Below are 21,326 nucleotides of genomic sequence, written 5' to 3' on the forward strand. Positions count from 1 at the left end.
ATGTTTAGTATATTGTAAATGTATGCGGGATCGCTGCTTGTTTTTAACAAAGTAATGTAATTTTATTGGCGGTAATGCTGTGATCATATGACTTGCTACTGCTATTTAAAGCTTGCAGAAAATTATGCGCACTGTTCTGATGAAGCCTGGTATTTGGACTGGGTGAAAGTGCTTAACAGTGGAAAGTTGTTGTTTGTGGAGTTTCAATAAACTTTTGTACACCTTGTCGGCTTTTCATCCTTGGTGGATACTAATCTGTGAGTCCATAGTCCTGCTTGTCGTGGTGTTGGCGGTGGTTTTTGGATCGTGGTTTTTGCATTCCTAGTGGCAAGGGAGGTAGTTAGTCTGGGTTTGCACAGGGGCACAGCCAGTGGGATTTAAGTTATGGTTTGAGTTTGGTTTTAAATAGGGTAGTTGAGGGTAGGGAGGTTAGGTCATTTGGGAGGGTATTCCAGGTTTTACCCACTGTGTTAGAGAACAGAGAGTCTCCAGCCAGATTGTTGGTTTTACTTGTGTTTACCAGTAATTTATTAGATGAGCGCAGGGTCTTCAGGTTAATGTAGGGGGTGATTAAGTTAGTGAGTACTGGAGTATTTGTAGGATAATACAGTATCTTATGGGCAATAGTTAGTTGGTTCAATAGAATAAAATTTTACAATTCTAACCATCCTAGTTGATTAAGATTGTTGTAATGATGGGTTCTATAGGCAGACCCAGTTGCAAATCTGTCAATATTATTGTAGGAGCTGACCAGCTTGTTCAGATTGCTTTTGCATAGTTTAGTATAGATAGGAGATGCATATAGTAGGGTTGAGATTAAGTGGGCATGGGCAATAGTGGAGTCAGAAAGGGTTTGATCCTATAGAGGGAACCTAGTTTCTTGTTTACTGTTTTTATAGTGTTGTTAATATGGGGCTCAAGGGTGAGGTTGTTATCGATTAGTACTCCAAGTAGTTTTGTGGTAGAATCGGGAGATATGATAGTACCATTGCTAGATGTAACAGTGAAATGCAGTGGAGGGGCTCTGCAGGTGGGAGTGAATAGCAGCATTTTTGTTTTGTTTGGGCTGAGGATGAGACATCGGTGAAGAAGCCAATTCTCTACTGTGCTAAACACATCTTGGGTTAGGGAATGAAGTTGTGATAGTGAAGAGGCTGAGCATATTAGTGTGGAATCATCTGCATATTGTATACGGGTAGCTTGAGGTAATACAGAGTGTAGGTCTTTAGTAAAAATAGAAAAGAGGAGAGGACCCAATATGGAGCCTTGAGGAACACCAAGAGTAATTGGGAGATGGAAAGACAAGTTATTTTCCCATAATACAGCCTGTTGCCTGTTATTTAAATATGATTGGAACCACTGTATAGCAAGTGGATCCAGTGAGAAGTTTCTAAGTATGTTTATGAGTAGCTGGTGATTAACCATGTCGAAAGGCTTTTGACAGACCAATGAAGAGGGCTGAGGATAGAGTATCATTATTACGATATCTATTAATGCAGTCGATGAAGGATAACAGAGCAGAGGAGGTGCTATGAAATCGTCTGAAGCCATGTTGGCAGGTAGCTAGTAGGTTGTTTTCTAGTAGGTGGCTTAATAGTTGTTTATGAATGCACTTTTCCATGATTTTTGCCTGGGGATAATATGGCTATAGGCCTATAGTTAGAAAAATCTTTGGAATTACCACTTTTATGCAGGGGGATGATATGCGAGATTTTCCAGATTGATGGAATAGTTCCTTCTGAAATAGTTCTGTTAATGAGGATGGATATGGGGTAGGCTATAGCTATGGCAGTTTTTTGCAGGTATTCTGCAGGTAGTAAATCTGCAGAGAGGGTGGTGGGTTTAAGTTTATGAATAAGGGTGCAAACAAGGGATGTAGGAACTGGTTTGAATTGAAATAATGGGGGGCTGTTAGGGGTAACAGTGGAAGCAGATGTAGTGTCAGGGGATAACTGATTGGCCAAAGATTGAATGGTGTCTGTAAAGAAAGTGTTAAAAAATTGGCAATGTGGATAGGGCTGTTGAGATTGGAGCCTGAGGGGGTGGGTGTAATTGAGCGACCTGGGTGCAACAGTTTATTGATACCAGACCAGAATTTTTAAGGTTTATTTTGGTGGGTTTGTTGGAGGTGACAGTAAATATTTCTTTTATCAGACAATATGGCTTTTTTAGTTTCATTTCTTAATTGTCTAAACTTTAGTTGATCTGCTGGGTTTTTGGTTGTACGCCAGCTAGCCCAGAGTTTGTTTCTATGGAGGATTTTTTGTTTGGTAGTTTTGGAGAGCCAAGGGGCTGGTTTAGACCTACTTCTTATTATTCGTGTTGGGGCGTGGTAGTCTAGTATGGTTAACATTTTTGAATTAAAGTATTTAACAGCATCTTCTAATGGTAGGTGTTTCAGGGGTGACCAGTCTCAAGCTTTGAGTTCTTTTTGAAGGCTGTCAGGGTTAAAATTTTTTTAGACCTTATTTTCTTATAAATGGTTGGGTTTGGGATGTCAGTCTTATACCTGATTAAGAAGGTGAGTGATCGCTTATATCGTCAGGGAGGGTCCCTACTTTGTAAGATTGGCTATGACTGTTTATGAGAATCCAATCTAGGGTGCTGTCATTGTTATTATGTTTATTAGTTCTAGTGGGGGATGTAATGGTTTGCATAAAACCATGTAGGTTGATATGGGTAGTACCTCCAGTTTATATTAAAGTCACCAAGAATTATGGTTTCTTGTGGGTAGCTGGTGGACAGCCAACTTAGGATAGCCTCTAAGGTGTTAGTATTGTTGCCTGGGAGAAGGTAGATACAGATGATGTAAATGGATTTACATTTGTTGAGTTGAATTTTGGAGATAAGAATTTCTGCATTGCTAGTTAGGGGAGGTTTAGAGTCTATGGAGGTAACGTGTAATTCAGATTTATATAAAATAGCTACTCCTCCACCTTTCTTGTAATTACGGTCAAGTCTGAGGATACTGTAACCTGGAGGAATGATAGTGTCTTGTATCGTTGGCTTAAGCCATGTTTCAGAGAGACAGAGGATGTCGAATGAATGTACATCCATGAGGGCATGTAGGTGGGCAACTTTATTATTTAAGCTTTGAATATTGAGATGGGCTATTAGGAGAGAGTTAGGGGGTCTAGTGACCAGATGTGCATTAGTAGAAGTTGGGGTGGTAGGCTTTGTGGTAGTGGTAGAATTTGGGCCAGGGTTTGGGTGCATGTCACCATCAATTAGGGAGCGGACTTGTATTGCCAGATTGAGAAGTAAACCTTTACATATTAGGTTCTGAGGTTTTCTAGCTCTAGGGTTGTAGCATGTGATGTGGGTGAGTCTATGAAATTTGGCTGATAAATACTTTGGTGGATAGGATGTGTGATTATGGCTATGAGGGATGATAAGTGTTGGTGTGGAGGTTTGTTTCATGGGGTTATGAAAGTGAAGGTAGTCAAGATGTTCACAGAAAGTAAGTAGGTAGGGTATAGCTAAAATAGGTAGGACTGACAGTAGAAGTAAGAGCTTAAAGTGTGTAAGGGTAGTGTTAGGTGGCATTGTAGAAGTATTGTGTGTAGGTTAGTATACAGGTATAGGTGCAGATGGATAATGACTAGTGGGAAGAGGGTTGTAGCACTTTAAGGGGTTGGTCAATGTGATTGCTTATATGGATAGGGGTGTGGTTAGTTTGTATAAATGTAGATGCACTGTGGTGGGTGGAAACTGGGGGCAGGATAGGGGAGCGGAGTGAGCCTGCAGGGTGAAAGGAGCGGGTAGAGCCACAGAAGGATTGAGCCCTAGGAGAACAATCAGTGGAGAGCTGATAGTTAAGGTAAGTGAAGGTGGAGAAGGGTAGGAGGTGTTAGCCTTGATAGTAGGGATAGGGGGAAGGTAGCTGAAATGATACAGAGTAAGAAGATAGAGGGATGAAGTGGGACTATAACTTTACAAGCTAGGAATACTATATTCATGTGAGATGTGTTTCAAGACAGAGTGATAGATCTAGGACAGGGCACCACTTAGTGGCCAAAGGTTGTAGAGCTACAATAGTTTCCTTTAGGGGGTAGCTGGTCTTGGAATTTGAGGAGGAGGTAAAGGATATTAGGTATTTACAATGGTATAGGAGGGAAGGTGGGCTAAGAAGAAGGAAAAGGAAGGTTATGGCTGCTGGTCTCCCTAACAGGGGAGTGTACTTTAAAACCTACAATAATTTATACAGTGTTGCTTTTATTGACAGAAGTTATATAACACATACTTTCTTCTTTTGCATTGTCCTTGATGGTCTGTTTCTCAGGGCAGGAGAAGATTCACTTCCTTAGTTTAGGGTGAAGACGGCAGTTATAAGATGGATTAAGGTTACTGGCCAACAGGACAGGGCAGTTCCACAGTGTTAGTGCCTTACAAGCAGGTAGGGCAACTGGTTGCATAAAGGGAGAGAGAGAGAGAGAGAGAGAGGTTAAATAAGTACAATGTTAAGTACAGTCATTAGGTAACATAACATTTAAGATAATGCACATACTAGTACAAACACAAGGTATAATCGGTCTCTATTCTACATTTATTGAGGTTCAACTGAAAAAAAATGATAGGTTGGGTAGTTTCATTTAAATAGGGAACACATTTCAGTTGCAACTAGCAATTACATGTAGCCATCACAGTAGGATTCTAAAAAGAGGGCAAATCAGTTAGCATGCTTCGGGTATAAGTTGAGGAACAAGGTCTGCAGCATGAGTGTAGGCGAAGCGAGGCTCTACTCATACATGGGACATTCTATCCAAGAAGACAATTATAACAATTGCAGTGTCAATGTGGTTAAACCAATACAGATGGTAACATTACCTTTTACAATAGTGTAAAGTCAGAATTTCTCATATATGGTGGCAGAAACATTTCAATGCTATGTTAATATAGCATTCCTGATGTAATTTAAGGAACTATGAAGCGTACCCACTTGTGTTAAAATAATTAAAGTCCAAAATGCATGCTAATGTGAGACTTAAGGTTAGACAATACATGCGCTACTGAAACGTAGCGTTTACTACAAAAAACTCAATATTCGACTCATTAAAGTAACCCTTTGAGCATTCAACAGGTAGCTACGGTTGTAGAATCCATACCGCATGCAGCACGCAATCACAGTTAGCTGGTACCAATGGCTGTTATCACCAGAACACTCTAGGTTCCATACGTTGATGCTAGCCACTAAAAGTATTCCTTTTCAACCAATTTAAAGTTAAAACAGTTGTTGCATGTGCCTATAATTATGCCTTTCAAACAACAAAGCGTATTACAGGGGTATCTGATATTAAGTAGCTAAGAACATACAGAAAACCCATGCACAGTTAGCCGGTACTAGTGGAAGATACACCTGTACGCTTTTGGGAAGCTTATCAGTTACATTTAAGTATAAATATACACCTTCTGACACACTTGTTAGTGAGCTGCATATCTAGCAGCAGATAGCCATAAAACTCATTCTGCAGTCGCATATTTAGCAGCAGATAGTCATAAAACATATTATACAGTCACTAACTATACAGATAACTGCACACAAAACATTTCTGACACCTTTTAGCGCATTATGCTTGTTTGGTAGTGCGTAATAAAAGCAGGTGCAGTAAACGCTAACACAGTTTGCCGGCAACAGTGATTCGTAACACCAGTATATGCTGTGATGATTTAGTTATCACCTTTAACTGTGAGGATGCCTTTACAGATAACTTTTTAGGCAGTCTGGTTATCTAGCAAAAAGAGTAAAAAAAGGCACAACTTACACAAAGTGTGTACACCAGAGCTGGGGACGCACAGCAGCCAAGGGATAGACCGAGGTGTAAAGATGGCGGCACATAGGGAAAGGTATATTTATAAGGTAGGTGTGGTCATATGAAAGGAAGGTGAGGGTAAGGATAGGTGGGGTCAGGTAGTGACCGGAAGTGATTAGTGTATCTCAGCAGGTAAGGAGAGCACCTAGACGAGTAGTACTTAGTCTATATCATTGATTTAATACTGCCAAACTTAAGGAGGAGGAGAGAGGTAGGTAGGAAAAAGAAGGGACAAAGGGGTGAGTAGATAGCGTTAGAAGCAGAGTAGTGCTAATCAAGAGGGAGTGGAGGGATACTGATAGGGGTGAGGAATCAGACCAAGAGCCACAGAAGGAGTGAGCCCTAGGAGAACAATCAGTGGAGAGCTGATAGTTAAGGTAAGTGAAGGTGCAGAAGGGTTCATCGGTAGATACTAGGCTATCTGCCCTGGGGCAATTATAAGCCTAGCCCAATTCTGTATGGCTTATGCCACCCCTTGATTTGAGTATACTGTGCCCTTTTTAAGGTTTAGTTTACTGTGCCTCTGTCTAATAGTGACACGGGGGTAATCCTGGGACAAACCCTCACGATCCCCATCCACATATCGAGATTCTTCTTGAAGAGATTCAGTGAGGTGCTCTGCCTCACATGAACTGGAATTCTATTCAGAGTGAAGAACCTCTGGGTTATGAACCTGTCCCACCAGCAAGTTCTATTTATTTCTGTGCTGAGGTTCAAGTCCCTCGGCGTGCTTAGCTCTAAAGGATTTAGATTTACTGAGGTGGAGCATGTCCATTAATTCTGGATTTGACATAGCTTTGTATGTCAGGCATAGATTGCCTCGAAGCAGGCGGTATGCAACTGAGTAGAGCTGGAGTTTTTTTAACCGAGCAGCATATGGCATCTGTTTGAGACCCTTGATCCTCTTGGTGAGATACTTTTGGGGTCTTTCTAATTGCTGCAGGTGTCGGGTAAGGTACATCCCAAAAGGGGCATTGTATTCTATGATGGGCCTGATGAGGGATGAATAAAGGGGCACGATTACCTCTCTGATCTAGATGTGAAACCTTCGTGATGAGGGTGGGCTATGTAGAAGGTCTTTCTAACCACTTTGGCAATGTGGTTTTCAAAGGAGAGATTGCTATCAACTTGGGTCCCCAGGTCCCTAATAACTTTCTCTGTACTTAATGGGTTTCCGCCTATGTGGCAATTTGTGGGCACATTGTTTTTGCCAAAGGGTATGACTGTACATTTTTTGGCATTTAGCTTTAAACCATGGCACTGGCACCAGTTATCTGTCTCTGCGAGACCTTTTTGAAGGATGTTTGCATCAGCTGGAGAGTTGATTATGGTGCCCAGGTTGCAGTCGTCTGCGAACTTGGTGAGCCATAGTCCTCCCACGTTTGCCTTTACCTCGGAAAAGTATATATCGAACAAGAGTGGTCCCAGGACAGAACCCTGTGGGACACCACTTGTGACCGGTTTCGAGTCTGACATGGCTCCAGCAACTCTCACTCTGTGGGTTCTGTCATTGAGCCAGTTTGTGACCCATCTTGTGACATAGGGGTTTATATTTGAGCTGGATAGCTTATCTATGATGCCCGAGTGGGGTATTGTGTCAAATGCCTTTGCAAGGTCCAGATAGGCTGTGTGGACTACCTTCCCTTCATCTATGGCTTTGGTGACTGTTTCAAAGAAGTCAACCAGGTTCAAAAGGCAGGATCTGCCCTTGACAAAGCCAAACTGGGTAGGATCTAGTGTCTGTCGGTCCCCAATGTCTTTGTTTATGAGCTCCATGATGATCCTCTCCATAGCCTTGCAGACTAAGCTAGTCAGGCTTATGGGGCGATAGTTTCCAGGGTCCATAGAGGCTCCACCTTTGGGGAGTGGGACCACTGTTGCTGTACGCCATTCTGTGGGCACATATCCTGTAGTGAGGCTGAGATTGTATAGCTGTTTTATTTGAGGGATTAGTTCCTCTTGTAGTTCATGTAGGACGCAACCTGGGACATTATCTGGTTCCATGGAAGCAGTGTTTTTTGCTTTGGAGAAGGCAGCCTTCACCTGAGCATCTGAGATGTTTGGGAGGCAGCCCTCTGCTGGGATAGATACTTGCTCTTTTGGGGGTGGTGGGGGTGGAGAAGTTTGCACTGAACCTGTCTGCCAGGATATTGGCAATGTCTGTGGGTTCAGTGTATTTTTTGTCGTTTAGAATCAACTCAGAACAAGTCTGGGAGTTGCATCCCAGGTTTCTAACATAACTGAAAAAAGCCTTATGATTGTCTTTGGTGTCCTGTGCAATTTTTCTCTCGAAGCTGGCCTTGGAGGATTTTATGAGGGATCGTAATTTTTTGCTAGTACTGATCAGAAATGCCTTCCCTATTAGGGATTTTGCTCTATCATGTAGTAGCTTCCTCCTTCTGTTGTACAGTTTATTTATGGCAGGGGTCCACCAGACTGGACGCCTGCCTTTGGATGATTGGGTCTTGGTTTTGTTTGGGATAGCATGATCCATGCATTCCTGGAGATGTCCGTATAATGCATTTATATAGGATTCTGCAGTTTGGGCTATAGTTTCCACTGGCCCTAGGGCCTTGAAGGATTCCACTTCGGTTTTGAGAAGTAAGAGGTTCGCTTTTGAGAAGTTTTTCACTGTGGTTTTCTGGGCTGGGGGTGGGGTCGGGATGTGGACATCCAGTGAAATTAATTTATGGTCTGATCTTACCAATGAGGGATATACTTCTGATGTGGAGCATAGAGTCCCCATGTTGGTAATGATCAGGTCTAGTATGTTGTCCCCTCTTGTGGGAGTGGTGACTAGTTGTTCCATAGCATTTGAGTTTATAATTTCCAGGAATCTTTGGGCTGAGGTGCTGGGGCTTGAGTAGTGCTCCCAGTCAATGTTTGGGTAGTTGAAGTCGCCCAATATAATGGTGTTCGGAGAGATCTTCATGTTCTCCAATGTTTTCAGGAAGGCCAAATGGGATTCCTGACTTTGAGAGGGTGGTCTGTAGGATGCTATAAACTGAAAAGCAGTCTTGCCCACTGTTAGTTGCACATGGATGGTCTCCGATGCCGTGCAATCGACTAACCTGGAGGTGTGGATATCCTTGATAAATATGGAAACTCCCCCACCTTTTGTGGTTCGGTCTGGGTTTTGGGGCCAAAAAGCATGATACGAGGTATAGCCTGGTAGTGCTGGGGTGCTCTCTGGAGCCTTGAACCAGGTTTTGTCACTGCACAGATATCGATGTTCTCCATACTGAGGAGAGCTTCGAGTGCATGCATCTTGAGATTAAGACTTCTGGCGTTTAGCAGCATTACCCTTAGTTTCTTGTTCCTTGTGCTGTCTATGGGGGTGGGTTTGACTTTTGAGCCTTGCCTAAAAAAGGCACTATGGGGGTTGGCAACAGCCTTTGCCAATATCCGAAAGCCCAGTGGTGACAAGTGCAAGCCGTCCCTAGTGAAGCAACGTGGCTTGTCGAGCATGTCATCCCAGGCTGACAGACACTGGATCCCACTGAATGACACCAAAATTTTAGCCAATTGTTAAAATCGATCATTTTTGTCTTTGTACTGTGGCATCATTCTAGGTGAGGGTAAGATGCTGCTCAAGGTCAGGGTCATACCAGCCTGGGCTACATGATCAGAGAGCTCCTCTATGTCTCTTTTCATGTAGTCCAGGAGGTTGACTCAGGTCATTCACACCAGCATGTACAATGACTGAGTCATATTTGTATTTGCTTTGGAGTTACCTGAGTGCTTGCGTTATGTGTCGGATCCTAGCACCTGACAGGCAGCTCACCGTGACCTTCTCTTTATTCAGCCTGGTGAAAGCGGGACGTCAGTGTGTCTGACAATAGAGTCACCTATAACAAGAGTATCAGGTGTGTTATTCAGCCTTAAGGGCTGTGGCTGCTTAGCACACTGACTTTGTGGGTTATGTGTTGTGTGTGTTTTGTTTTGAGTAGCGTTTGCTTGGATGTATGTCTGCTTTGGAGGTCTCTGTTGCTTAGGTAGATTTTTATTTAGAGCCTCGAGTATGTTTTGTGTATTTATGTGTTTGGTTAAGCTGATGTGGTGGGACTATGTGATACTGGAATTGTGTTGTGTGAGGTTACCTTCTCCTCCTGACTGGTTACACCAGTTTTGAGATGAGAGAGCTCAGCCTCCAGTTTGGCTAAATAGTTGCATCTCTCACATATATTTGAACCTGTTTGGAGGAGGAGAGGGTTGTCTGTGTACATGAGACAGTTGTAACATTGCCTCAAAATTCCCAGATTCACCAGCTGGACTGGAGAGGAAACCATTGACTGACCTTTGGACATGCTAGAGTAACAGGGAAACTGAATTCAAGATGGATCAATAGAGGACAGGGTAATCGTAGAGAGTATAAGAGTAAGTAGTGCTTATGGTTTAATAGCGCTAATTTGTAGGATTACTTAATTGGACCAGTGAAGGACCTTAGAATGAGAATATGGTGTTTAAATTGAGAGATAGAGCAGTTCTAAGGGAAAAAGTGAAGAGCAGACTTTGTGGAGCCAGGAATAGTTTAAACCCAATTAGGCAGTGCTGCCCGTTGTTGCGCTATGCTCAAAAACGCGCAAAAGAGGGTTTTAAGAGAGAAAGATGAAGGAGTTTTGGAATTGACCCAAAATGGCCAATAAAACTACAGTTTCAAGTCAGTAACCACTCCCACAGGGGCAGGCAGGCTGCTCAATGTTTTTCACTGCCACTGATCAACAGAGACTTTCCTTTAGCCCAAGCAAAAAATGGCCTCACAGAAACTTACAAACAGTTCAAGAACAGCAAGCCTGTAACTGAGGCTAACACGTAGGAGGTGTTAGCCTTGATAGTAGGGATAGGGGGAGGGTAGCTGAAATGATACAGAGTAAGAAGATAGTGGGATGAAGTGGGACTATAACTTTACAAGATAGGAATACTATATTCGTGTGAGATGTGTTTCAAGACAGAGTGATTGGTCTAGTACAGGGTGCCACTTAGTGGCCAAAGGCTGTATAGCTACAATAGTTTCCTTTAGGAGGTAGCTGGTCTTGGAATTTGAGGAGGAGGTAAAGGATATTAGGTATTTACAATGGTGTATAGGAGGGAAGGTGGGCTAAGGAAAAGGAAGGTTATGGCTGCTGGTCTCCCTAGCAGGGGAGTGTACTTTAAAACCTACAGTAATTTATACAGTGTTGCTTTTATTGACAGAAGTTACATAACACATACTTTCTTCTTTGGTATTGTCCTTGAGGGGCTGTTTCTCAGGGCGGGAGAAGATTCACTTCCTTAGTTTAGGGGGAAGATGACAGTTATAAGATGGGTCAAGGTTGCTGGCCAACAGGACAGGGCAGTTCCACAGTGTTAGTGCCTTACGAGCAGGTAGGGCAATTTCTTCTTTTGTATTGTCCTTGAGGGGCTGTTTCTCAGGGCTGGAGAAGATTCACTTCCTTAGTTTAGGGTGAAGATGGCAGTTATAAGATGGGTTAAGGTTGCTGGCCAACAGGACAGGGCAGTTCCACAGTGTTAGTGCCTTAAGAGCAGGTAGAGCAATTTCTTCTTTTGTATTGTCCTTGAGGGCTGTTTCTCAGAGGGGAGAAGATTCACTTCCTTAGTTTAGGGTGAAGACAGCAGTCATGAGATGGGTTAAGGTTGCTGGCCAACAGGACAGGGCAGTTCCACAGTGTTAGTGCCTTATGAGCAGGTAGGGCAATTTCTTCTTTTGTATTGTCCTTGAGGGGTTGTTTCTCAGGGTGGGAGAAGATTCACTTCCTTAGTTTAAGGTGAAGATGGAAGTTATAAGATGGGTTAAGGTTGCTGGCCAACCGAACAGGGCAGTTCCACAGTGTTAGTGCCTTATGAGCAGGTAGGGCAAACAAAGTGTGTACACTAGAGCTGGGGATGCACAGCAGCCAAGGGATAGACCGGGGTGTAAAGATGTCATAACATAAAAGTAGCTGACTCCAAATCCAGCTCCAGACAAGTGGAGTACCTCACGGTTCAGTCCTGGGACCTCTCTTGTTTGGCATCTACTTATCTGAAGTACAGGCCAACACTAAGGAACTCTGGCTAGCAAAGTTCGCAGATGACTGCAAACTGGAGCCATTACTGAATCCCCAAATGCTGTGGATACCCTACAAAAGGGCCTTATAGAAACAGATGCTTGGTGCCAGAGCCATGGGCTCAAGCTCAATGCCAAGAAAAGTATAGTTATCCCCTTTGGGAAAAAAACATGTACCTGTGAATTACCACATAGGTGGCAGTACACTAAGCACTGAAAGTGTGATAACAGACTTAGGGACACAGGAGGACAGTGGTGCTTACCTTCAATAACCCACATCACCACAACAGTCAGAAATCCTTCTATGTGGCACACCTCATCACTAAGGGCTTTCCATCAAGAAAAAAGGAGGTCATTATCCTGTACTCATCCCCCATTTGACCTATTTTAGAATACAATGCCCCATTTGGTATGTACCTCTCAAGACATCTGCAACAACTGGAAAGGCCATAAAATACCTCACTAAAAGAATCCACAGGCCTAAAGCAAATGCCCTATGCTGACCACCTTAAAAACTCCAGCTACATCTATTGCATATCGTCTACTCGAGGTGATCTCTGCTTAACATACAAAGCCATGTTAAACCCAGAGCTGTTGGACATGCTACACTTAAAGAAATCTCAATCTCTCAGAGCCACATGCTCCAGGGATCTAAACCTTGTTATCACAATAAACAAAACATGCTGGAGGATGGGTTCCTGACCCAGAGACTCCCAGACTCTGGAATAGACTGCCCATACATGTGAAGCAGAGCCTCTTTGCTCTTCTAAAAGAACATTGATGACTGGATGGGAAGGAAATTCACCCCAGAGATCAAGTCAATTAAGCCCTGCTAAACAGGGCCCAGGAAAGTAAGTAGTAGCGGGGAAGAAATAGCCAGGAATTGTATGGCTAGGCTGCATATAGGCCCTAGGGCCGACTAGCCTAATACCAACCTATGAACCTATATATATATTTTTTTGTTTTTGTTTTAGTATTAATATTGTTTCTTGCTATACTTTGTATATAGTTAATTACTTCTTTCTGTGGGATGAATAGAGATATTTTTGTGTGTGTGAGATTGAAGACTATGTAACAGATCCTTTTTTCATTTCTTTCAGTATCTCCACTTAACATAGATGACAACAAATTTAAATTAAATAAGATAAATACTAGAATAATGTACTACGATGTAAATCTCAAATCAGTAAATACTTAAGAAAATACACATATACTGTTCATTGGAAGGTTTCATTATAAAACTAAAACTGATATTTTACCACATAATATGAAGACAAGATTCACTAGAGAAGGCGCTGCTGCTGGGAAAACAAATAAATGCAAAGGATGAAGTTGGCTGGACAGACAGCATTACTGAAGTAATGGACATGGATTTGCAAGGACATAAAGAAGCAGTTGCTCACAGACAGATCTAATGTGCTAAAGTCCCTGATGCCATCAAGAGCTAGATTCGACTAAATGACTAAGCAGCAACAATTACAATGTAATATGAGTTACTGAGATAATTTTCAGAACTATGATATGTTTGAAACATCTGGACATGACTCTACCATACAGCTGTCCATTTTACCAAAGATGACACAGCTAAGTTACAGTTTGATATTCTTGACAAAGCCTAGTGTTTATAGTTTTGTTGAATTCTGGCCAAGGGCGGGAGAAGATTCACTTCCTTAGTTTAGGGTGAAGACAGCAGTCATGAGATGGGTTAAGGTTGCTGGCCAACAGGACAGGGCAGTTCCACAGTGTTAGTGCCTTATGAGCAGGTAGGGCAATTTCTTCTTTTGTATTGTCCTTGAGGGGTTGTTTCTCAGGGTGGGAGAAGATTCACTTCCTTAGTTTAAGGTGAAGATGGAAGTTATAAGATGGGTTAAGGTTGCTGGCCAACAGAACAGGGCAGTTCCACAGTGTTAGTGCCTTATGAGCATGTAGGGCAAACAAAGTGTGTACACTAGAGCTGGGGACGCACAGCAGCCAAAGGATAGACCGAGGTGTAAAGATGTCATAACATAAAAGTAACTGACTCCAAATCCATTTCCAGACAAGTGTAATACCTCACGGTTCAGTCCTGGGACCTCTCTTGTTTGGCATCTACTTATCTGAAGTACAGGCCAACACTAAGGAACTCTGGCTAGCAAAGTTCGCAGATGACTACAAACTGGGAGCCATTACTGAATCCCCAAATGTTGTGGATACCCTACAAAAGGGCCTTACAGAAACAGATGCTTGGTGCCAGAGCCATGGGCTCAAGCTCAATGCCAAGAAATGTATAGTTATCCCCTTTGGGAAAAAAACATGTACCTGTGAATTACCACATAGGTGGCAGTACACTAAGCACTGAAAGTGTGATAACAGACTTAGGGACACAGGAGGACAGTGGTCTTACCTTCAATAACCACATCACCACAACAGTCAGGAAATCCTTCTATGTGGCACACCTCATCACTAAGGGCTTTCCATCAAGAAAAAAGGAGGTCATTATCCCACTGTACTCATCCCTCATTAGACCTATTTTAGAATACAATGCCCCATTTGGTATGTACCTCTCAAGACATCTGCAACAACTGGAAAGGCCGCAAAAATACCTCACTAAAAGAATCACAGGCCTAAAGCAAATGCCCTATGCTGACCACCTTAAAAAACTCCAGCTATACTCTGTTGCATATCGTCTACTCCGAGGTGATCTCTGCTTAACATACAAGGCCATGTTAAACCCAGAGCTGTTGGACATGCTACACTTAAAGAAATCTCAATCTCTCAGAGCCACATGCTCCAGGGATCTAAACCTTGTTATCACAATAAACAAAACATGCTGGAGGGATAGGTTCCTGACCCAGAGACTCCCCAGACTCTGGAATAGACTGCCCATACATGTGAAGCAGAGCGCCTCTTTGGTGCTTTTCTAAAAGAACCTTGATGACTTGATGGGAGAAAGGAAATTCACCCCAGGGATCAAGTCAGTCGCCCTGCCAGACAGGGGCCCAGGAAAGTAAGTAGTGCGGGAAGAAATAGCCAGGGAATTGTAATGGCTAGGCTTGTATAGGCCCTAGGGCCGATAGCCTAGTACCAACCTATGAACCTATATATATTTTTTTTTTGTTTTTGTTTTAGTATTAATATTGTTTCTTGCTATACTTTGCATATAGTTAATTACTTCTTTCTGTGGGATGAATGAGATGTTTTTTTTTTGTGTGTGAGATTGAACACTATGTAACAGATCCTTTTTCGTTTCTTTCAGCATCTCCACTTAACGTAGATGACAACAAATTTAAATAAAATAAGATAAATACTAGAATAATGTACTACGATGTAAATCTCAAATCAGTAAATACTTAAGAAAATACACATATACTGTTCATTGGAAGGTTTCATTATAAAACTAAAACTGAAATATTTTTACCACATAATATGAAGACAAGATTCACTAGAGAAGGCGCTGCTGCTGGGAAAACAAATAAATGCAAAGGATGAAGTTGGCTGGACAGACAGCATTACTGAAGTAATGGACATGGATTTGCAAGGACATAAAGAAGCAGTTGCTCACAGACAGATCTAATGTGCTAAAGTCCCTGATGCCATCAAGAGCTGTATTCGACTAAATGACTAAGCAGCAACAATTACAATGTAATATGAGTTACTGAGATAATTTTCAGAACTATGATATGTTTGAAACATCTGGACATGACTCTACCATACAGCTGTCCATTTTACCAAAGATGACACAGCTAAGTTACAGTTTGATATTCTTGACAAACTAGTGTTATAGTTTGTTGAATTCTGGCCAGGAGAAACATAGAGCAGAAGCTGCGACCTTGGTGCTATTTTATGAAGTAAAGGATGGTACAGGAAGGGGTCAGGACCTTCTGCAACATTTTACTGTAATTTCACTTTGGTTATTTTTGAATAAATACATTAAGAAAAACAAACTTTGAGAAAACGGGCCTTTGTATTGTGCTTTGGGCTTATATAAGGCACCTTGATTATATCTTATGCTATGGTGCTTTCGCAACGCTTTATGAGTTTCTACCTATGGACTCCCGTGACTATAGTCAGCTGTTATGAGTATATAGTATGTATAACTACCCTATGGAGTTTCAGAATTCATATTCTGCTTCCGTATTTCTTGATGTGTAGCATGAATCTAAATGTCCTTGTGTGTCTAAGTGATTATGAGATACACAAAAGGGATGCAAAATGAGCCGAGAAAAAGGTGGAGAAAAATACAGTTGATGTGGCGCGTCCATAACAAAGCAAAAGTGGCATGTAGAAGGAAATCAGTTTGGCCTTTGTGCATAAAATTACTGTAGTGCAGAGCATCACGTGATGTAAACAGAAACACAATGCAGAAAAAATCTGCAGGAATAAGAAGCTACATTTATATCAGTGCAGAAAAAAGAGCCATCCCCACTTCTTTTCTCAGTGCCCGACAATAGAAAACCAGACTTTTATTCTGTCATACCCATTTTAGTTTAGTTATGGTCATGGTGAAACTGAAACCTATCCAGTGAAGCAACTAATGTAAAGCAGAAAAATAATCCTGGGTGGAGCTCCAATCCACACAGATGGAAGATCATATAACGTGTATAGAAAATAAACACATTTTCCTTTCTACTGTTTAACAGTTCTTCTCATCCATAAAACTAGGTCATTAAAGCGCATTCTTCTTCTACAGCTCACTTAGCCTTGATCTGCTAACAAGCTTTAAGCTTTGAGTCACCATTATGATGCGTTTAAGATTAATCTGCAACCTTTAATCCTATTTCTTGCATTTACTACCTTTGTAGCTTCATTTTGGGAATAAAGCTCACATAATGCGATAGCCGTGGTGGATCCAAATACAACCACTTCCAAACACCAAAGTATTCAAAAATACAAAAAAAATGTATTAAAACATTTTTTTTTTATTTGTATTTTTGAAAAAAATATTTAATTGTTGTTTTTTTTTTTTTTGGTACTGTACTGAATTATTTTACAAGTTATATTATTTTAAATACATGATATGATACAAAGACTGTGACGTTAAGGAACATGTCAGGGGGACAGAACACAAAACACAACCAGTTCAGATAGCAATAATGATACAAGAAACAAATCTGTAACCGACTGTATTCTAAGGCTGAAAAAGATCCAGAGTAAACTAAGGCAGCTCAAAGGACTTTCAAAATATTCAGATCTGCAGTAGTTAACACACTTGCACATGCAGAAATGTCGTTGGTTGTATTGCAAATGAACAATTCATGCAAATTAGGAGATAAGTTCTTTGGAATTATGTGCAAGGAGCTGAGAAAAAGAGGCAAAAAAAAAAGAACAGAAACTGTGTACACTTTAAAAAAGAGAAAAAAGAAGTTAATGGCATCTTATAGAATGTAAAATGTACTTTTGCATCAAGAAACACAACAGATGGAAAAGCTGGTGCCTCAGAGAACACATTTAATTTTCTGTTGGCAGATGACACATTTCCTTATCTTCTGTCAGCATTCTGCTTGTTTAACAGCTCAACAGTTTGTACGGCGCAGTGATGCAGCGGTAGCATTGTCGCCTTACAGCAAGTGGTTCTCTGGGTTGATTCTTGGATGGGGTGCCTTCTATGTGGAATATGCATAGCTTTCTGAATTCATGTGGGTTTCCACCAGGTGCTCTGGTTTCCTCCCACATTACAAAGACATGCATCTAGAGCGTTTCTCCCAGGGCCTCTGCTGAAAATTGGCTTTGTTCCAAGTTGGACTTTCCAGGTTAACAAATGTTAAATAAAAAATAGATAAACATAATGCTTCTGCTGTAGCTCTTATACATGAGGGAACAAAAAGGCAGTACTGACTAATGGATGGGCATTTCTTAGCGGCAAGTCTGGTGACATACTTGTACAGCAGTTAGTACTGATTCTTCGCAGTGCTTTGTTGTCCATTTTAGTAACCTACCAAAGTGCCTTTTTTTGTGGAACTTTCATAATCTCCTTATGTCCACATGGGTTTTCAGCAGGTGTTGTGGTTTTGTCTCACATCACAAAGACATGCCAGTAGGTAAAGTGGTGATTCCCTAAACTCCCTGTAGTCTGTGCATGTGCACATGTGTGTGTGTGTGTATACATATGAGTGTGCCAAATTGAAAATGCTTGTAACTATAGAAAATGTGCACCACTTCTGCCTAGTTCAGCATAATAAATAAGGCTATGAAACAAGTCTAAGCCACTTTTAAAGCTAAATACCCTGGGGTGGCAATGCCCTGTCTTTAGGTGGTCAGCTAGTTAGGCACCAGTGGTCAGCTGGCTGAAGAGATTGTATAAGAAATGACAGCTCTCTTGTCACTGGTTTAATCATTTAATCAGTTTAAGGGATCATTCTGGCCTGTCTTCACAGTCGAGAGCACCCATGAATGTTGATCTACTCTGTTTCTTGCTGCAAATAACATCTTACATACATAACTCAGTCCTGCAAGTAACTGGTTACTGAAGATGCATGAACAGAACTTTTGTTTTTGCTTGAAGCTTTTATTATAATTGCATTGCTTATATGGTAATTTGTTTGATCTGGAACTCACATAAAAGTGCCTCTGCTGAAATATAATCAGTGAAGTTTTCTAAAATTATATATTTAGACTATAACAATGGAAACTTGGAAAATCTCTGTCCCTGTAAGTGGGTCGGATATATCACATTCCACCTCTTAAATTCTTTTGTCAGACTAGATCAGTTTAGATAAAGCTGTCAAGAAGCTCAGCAAGGAACAGTGGGAAATGCAGTTTCATTATCAGTCACAGACCACTGTAATAGAATGGCTACTTCTTAGAAACTACAGTTCCCAAGAGTCCACTGCATATTTTCCCCTCAGCAAGATTAACATGTTCACTTTAGTAAATTATTTAAAGCCAGATTAAATTAAGCAGTGCATTGCAAAAAAAGTGATGTACAAATAGCCACACTTTTGGATATGCACAAAGAACCCAGACTGCAGCTTGAAAACTGTAAGTTATATAAATGATTTTTAATATAATGCAATTATATGGCAGTTATGCTATGTTTTTTGATAAATAATATGTTTTTGATAAATAATGTTATTGATTAAATAATATAATGATTACTATATATAATTATCAGAGTGTATAAGAGAGACATTCTTTTACAATACTTTTCTGTTTTAATGGTGCTGGAAAGGTTAAATACACTGTGTAACAAAATAAATAAATACGTTTAAGTGCTTGATGTGTGTGTGTGTGTGTGTGTGTGTGTGTGTGTGTGTGTGTGTGTGTGTTTGGTGCATTTTAGCTGTGACAAAACCCACATGGTCTGCATTTTGCCTACATGTTTCTGCTTCAGTGTTACTTTACACTTAGTTCCTCTCTGCCTTTCAGTTTTTCAGCATACGTGAATGCCTGAGTAGTGCATACTGGGATGTCTGAAACCATTTTTTAAGTAAGACGGTGTCCACTGTTCTATGTGAGGCACAAATGGAGAACAATTTGTAGGGCAATCAATCTTACCTATTATCAGGGTATGAGTTTCTACTATGGGTTTCTGATTTGTGGAGTTAAAGTACAGTGATAAGAATAAACAAAAAATAAAAGAAGAAACCAAAGTTGCAGACTTGTGTTTAAAAGTTAGCAGTGATATATGTAGTGTAAGGATTCAAACACGGTTAAGGATGATGTCAGCAGATAGTCCTTGGATACAGAGGAGCTGTCTCCTTGCACAGGATCTACCTGTGTTCAATTCTTTACAGGTTTTTAGTTTTGCCTGATGTTGTATGCTAGGCAAATAACCCACACACTGTTTTTACATAAATGCTATTTTTAGTCAGTATTTTTCAGTAAATGCCAGATGTAACACTCTCTAGGAAGTGAAAAAAGAAGAACGCCAAGGACCACGGTCTTCTCCTCTGTTATGGAAGCAGCAAAACACAAACGCCACAAGAATTAATCCTTTTATTCATCAAAAATATATCCAACACATGCGTTTTCGTCCTACATACAGGACTTCATCAGACAACCATATTTAACTTAAAAAACATTTAAATAGTCTGTTCCATCAACTAATTTGTTAATAATCCAATAAAATACAACTCTACCAAATTAAACTAACCAATCTTCCTTTACATCTCATGAATATTAATACCTACTTTCTGAAAGTGTCTTGTGCTTGAACTTAATCATTTCATTCCATTCATTTATATAAATATTTTAAATAAATATTCATAAATAAAATACTAAATAAGTTACTTTAAAACCTCTCTTTATAACTATCTAAATAAATTAATTTAAAAACTCAGGTATGTGAATATTCATCTATTTGTTTTTTATTTGTTTTTTGTGTGTATATTTATGTGTCATACAGAAATCTCTTAAACCTATATTTCATGTGTATTCTACCCCCATCTGGTGTTCATTTTGAAGTATTACATGTTGAATTTTGATCAAATATTGTTAGCCTTTATTTTAAGCAGGGAAGAAATAGATATGAAATCATTCATTCCTGGTTTATTTCCTGCATCTAAATTGACCTGCCACCAATATGAGTTTTCCTTTATAATAGTACAAATGTAATATGTGTAGGTATTGTAGGTTTATCCAAACCAGTGCCACCTTTATAGTCAGGGGTATAAAAGTATGGCATCCAGGGTAGATTCAACTGTACCAGTACCCATGTAGTTTATTTGGCCAGGTGTTCCCATTGTCCGGTATTCTATATAGGAAAAACAGATAGGAAACTGCAGGAATGTAAGTATGAACATATGCATGCTGTTAGAAAGGAAAAATCGGATAATGCCTTGGCCAAATATATAATGGAGAACCCCCACCACAAATATGTTTTTTCTGTTATTGACCAGGTACAATCGGAAGGAAGGGGGGGACCAAAGTCTCTGCGATTGGAGATGAGGGAATTGGTATGGCAGTTGACTATGTATGCTTGCCATTACCCCGGTTTAAATGGTACGTTGTCCATAACATGTTTACTCAAACTCAAGAGTTTGGAAAGATGAAACTCAAGCCAGTACATACTTTCAGGTTTTAGTTTTAGTTTTAATGCATATGTATAGTTTATGTACATGACTCTACGATAGTATAGGCGACCTTTTTCTTATCATCCAGGTATGTTCCATCATATGTAGAGCTATGATCATAAGAATAAGAGGGATATTTTATTTGAGTAATATTTTATTCGAGTAACATTATTATTACATACTTTCAGGTTTTTGTTTTAAAGCATATTTACAGGTTATGTACATGACTCTACGATAGTATAGGCGACCTTTTGCTTATTATCCAGGTATGTTCTATCATATGTAGAGCTATGATCATAAGAATAGGAGGAATATTTTATTCGAGTAACATTATCATTTATTTTATTTTATTCCATTTCATCCAAATCTTCAGTGGTTCTTAACGATAGTATAGTACGAGATAGTCATATTTAAATTCATTATAATATGATTAATATAAAGTATAAAGCATAATGATTATATTTGTATATTCCCTTATGCTTT

At 40.4% G+C, this 21,326-nt stretch overlaps 1 long non-coding RNA gene across 1 annotated transcript in view; it reads left to right on the plus strand.

Moving 5' to 3' along the window:
* Nucleotides 1-18,757: 18,757 nt before the first annotated feature.
* LOC122789674 overlaps nucleotides 18,758-21,326 on the plus strand; it is a 120,854-nt gene continuing 118,285 nt past the window's right edge. Inside the window, exon 1 of the long non-coding RNA XR_006362860.1 lies at nucleotides 18,758-18,810. This is a non-coding gene — a long non-coding RNA (uncharacterized LOC122789674). The remainder of the gene's footprint in view (nucleotides 18,811-21,326) is intronic.

Source organism: Protopterus annectens, chromosome 15.part0 (genome assembly GCF_019279795.1).
Source record: "Protopterus annectens isolate FY-2018-M chromosome 15.part0, PAN1.0, whole genome shotgun sequence".
NCBI classification, from domain to species: domain Eukaryota; kingdom Metazoa; phylum Chordata; order Ceratodontiformes; family Protopteridae; genus Protopterus; species Protopterus annectens.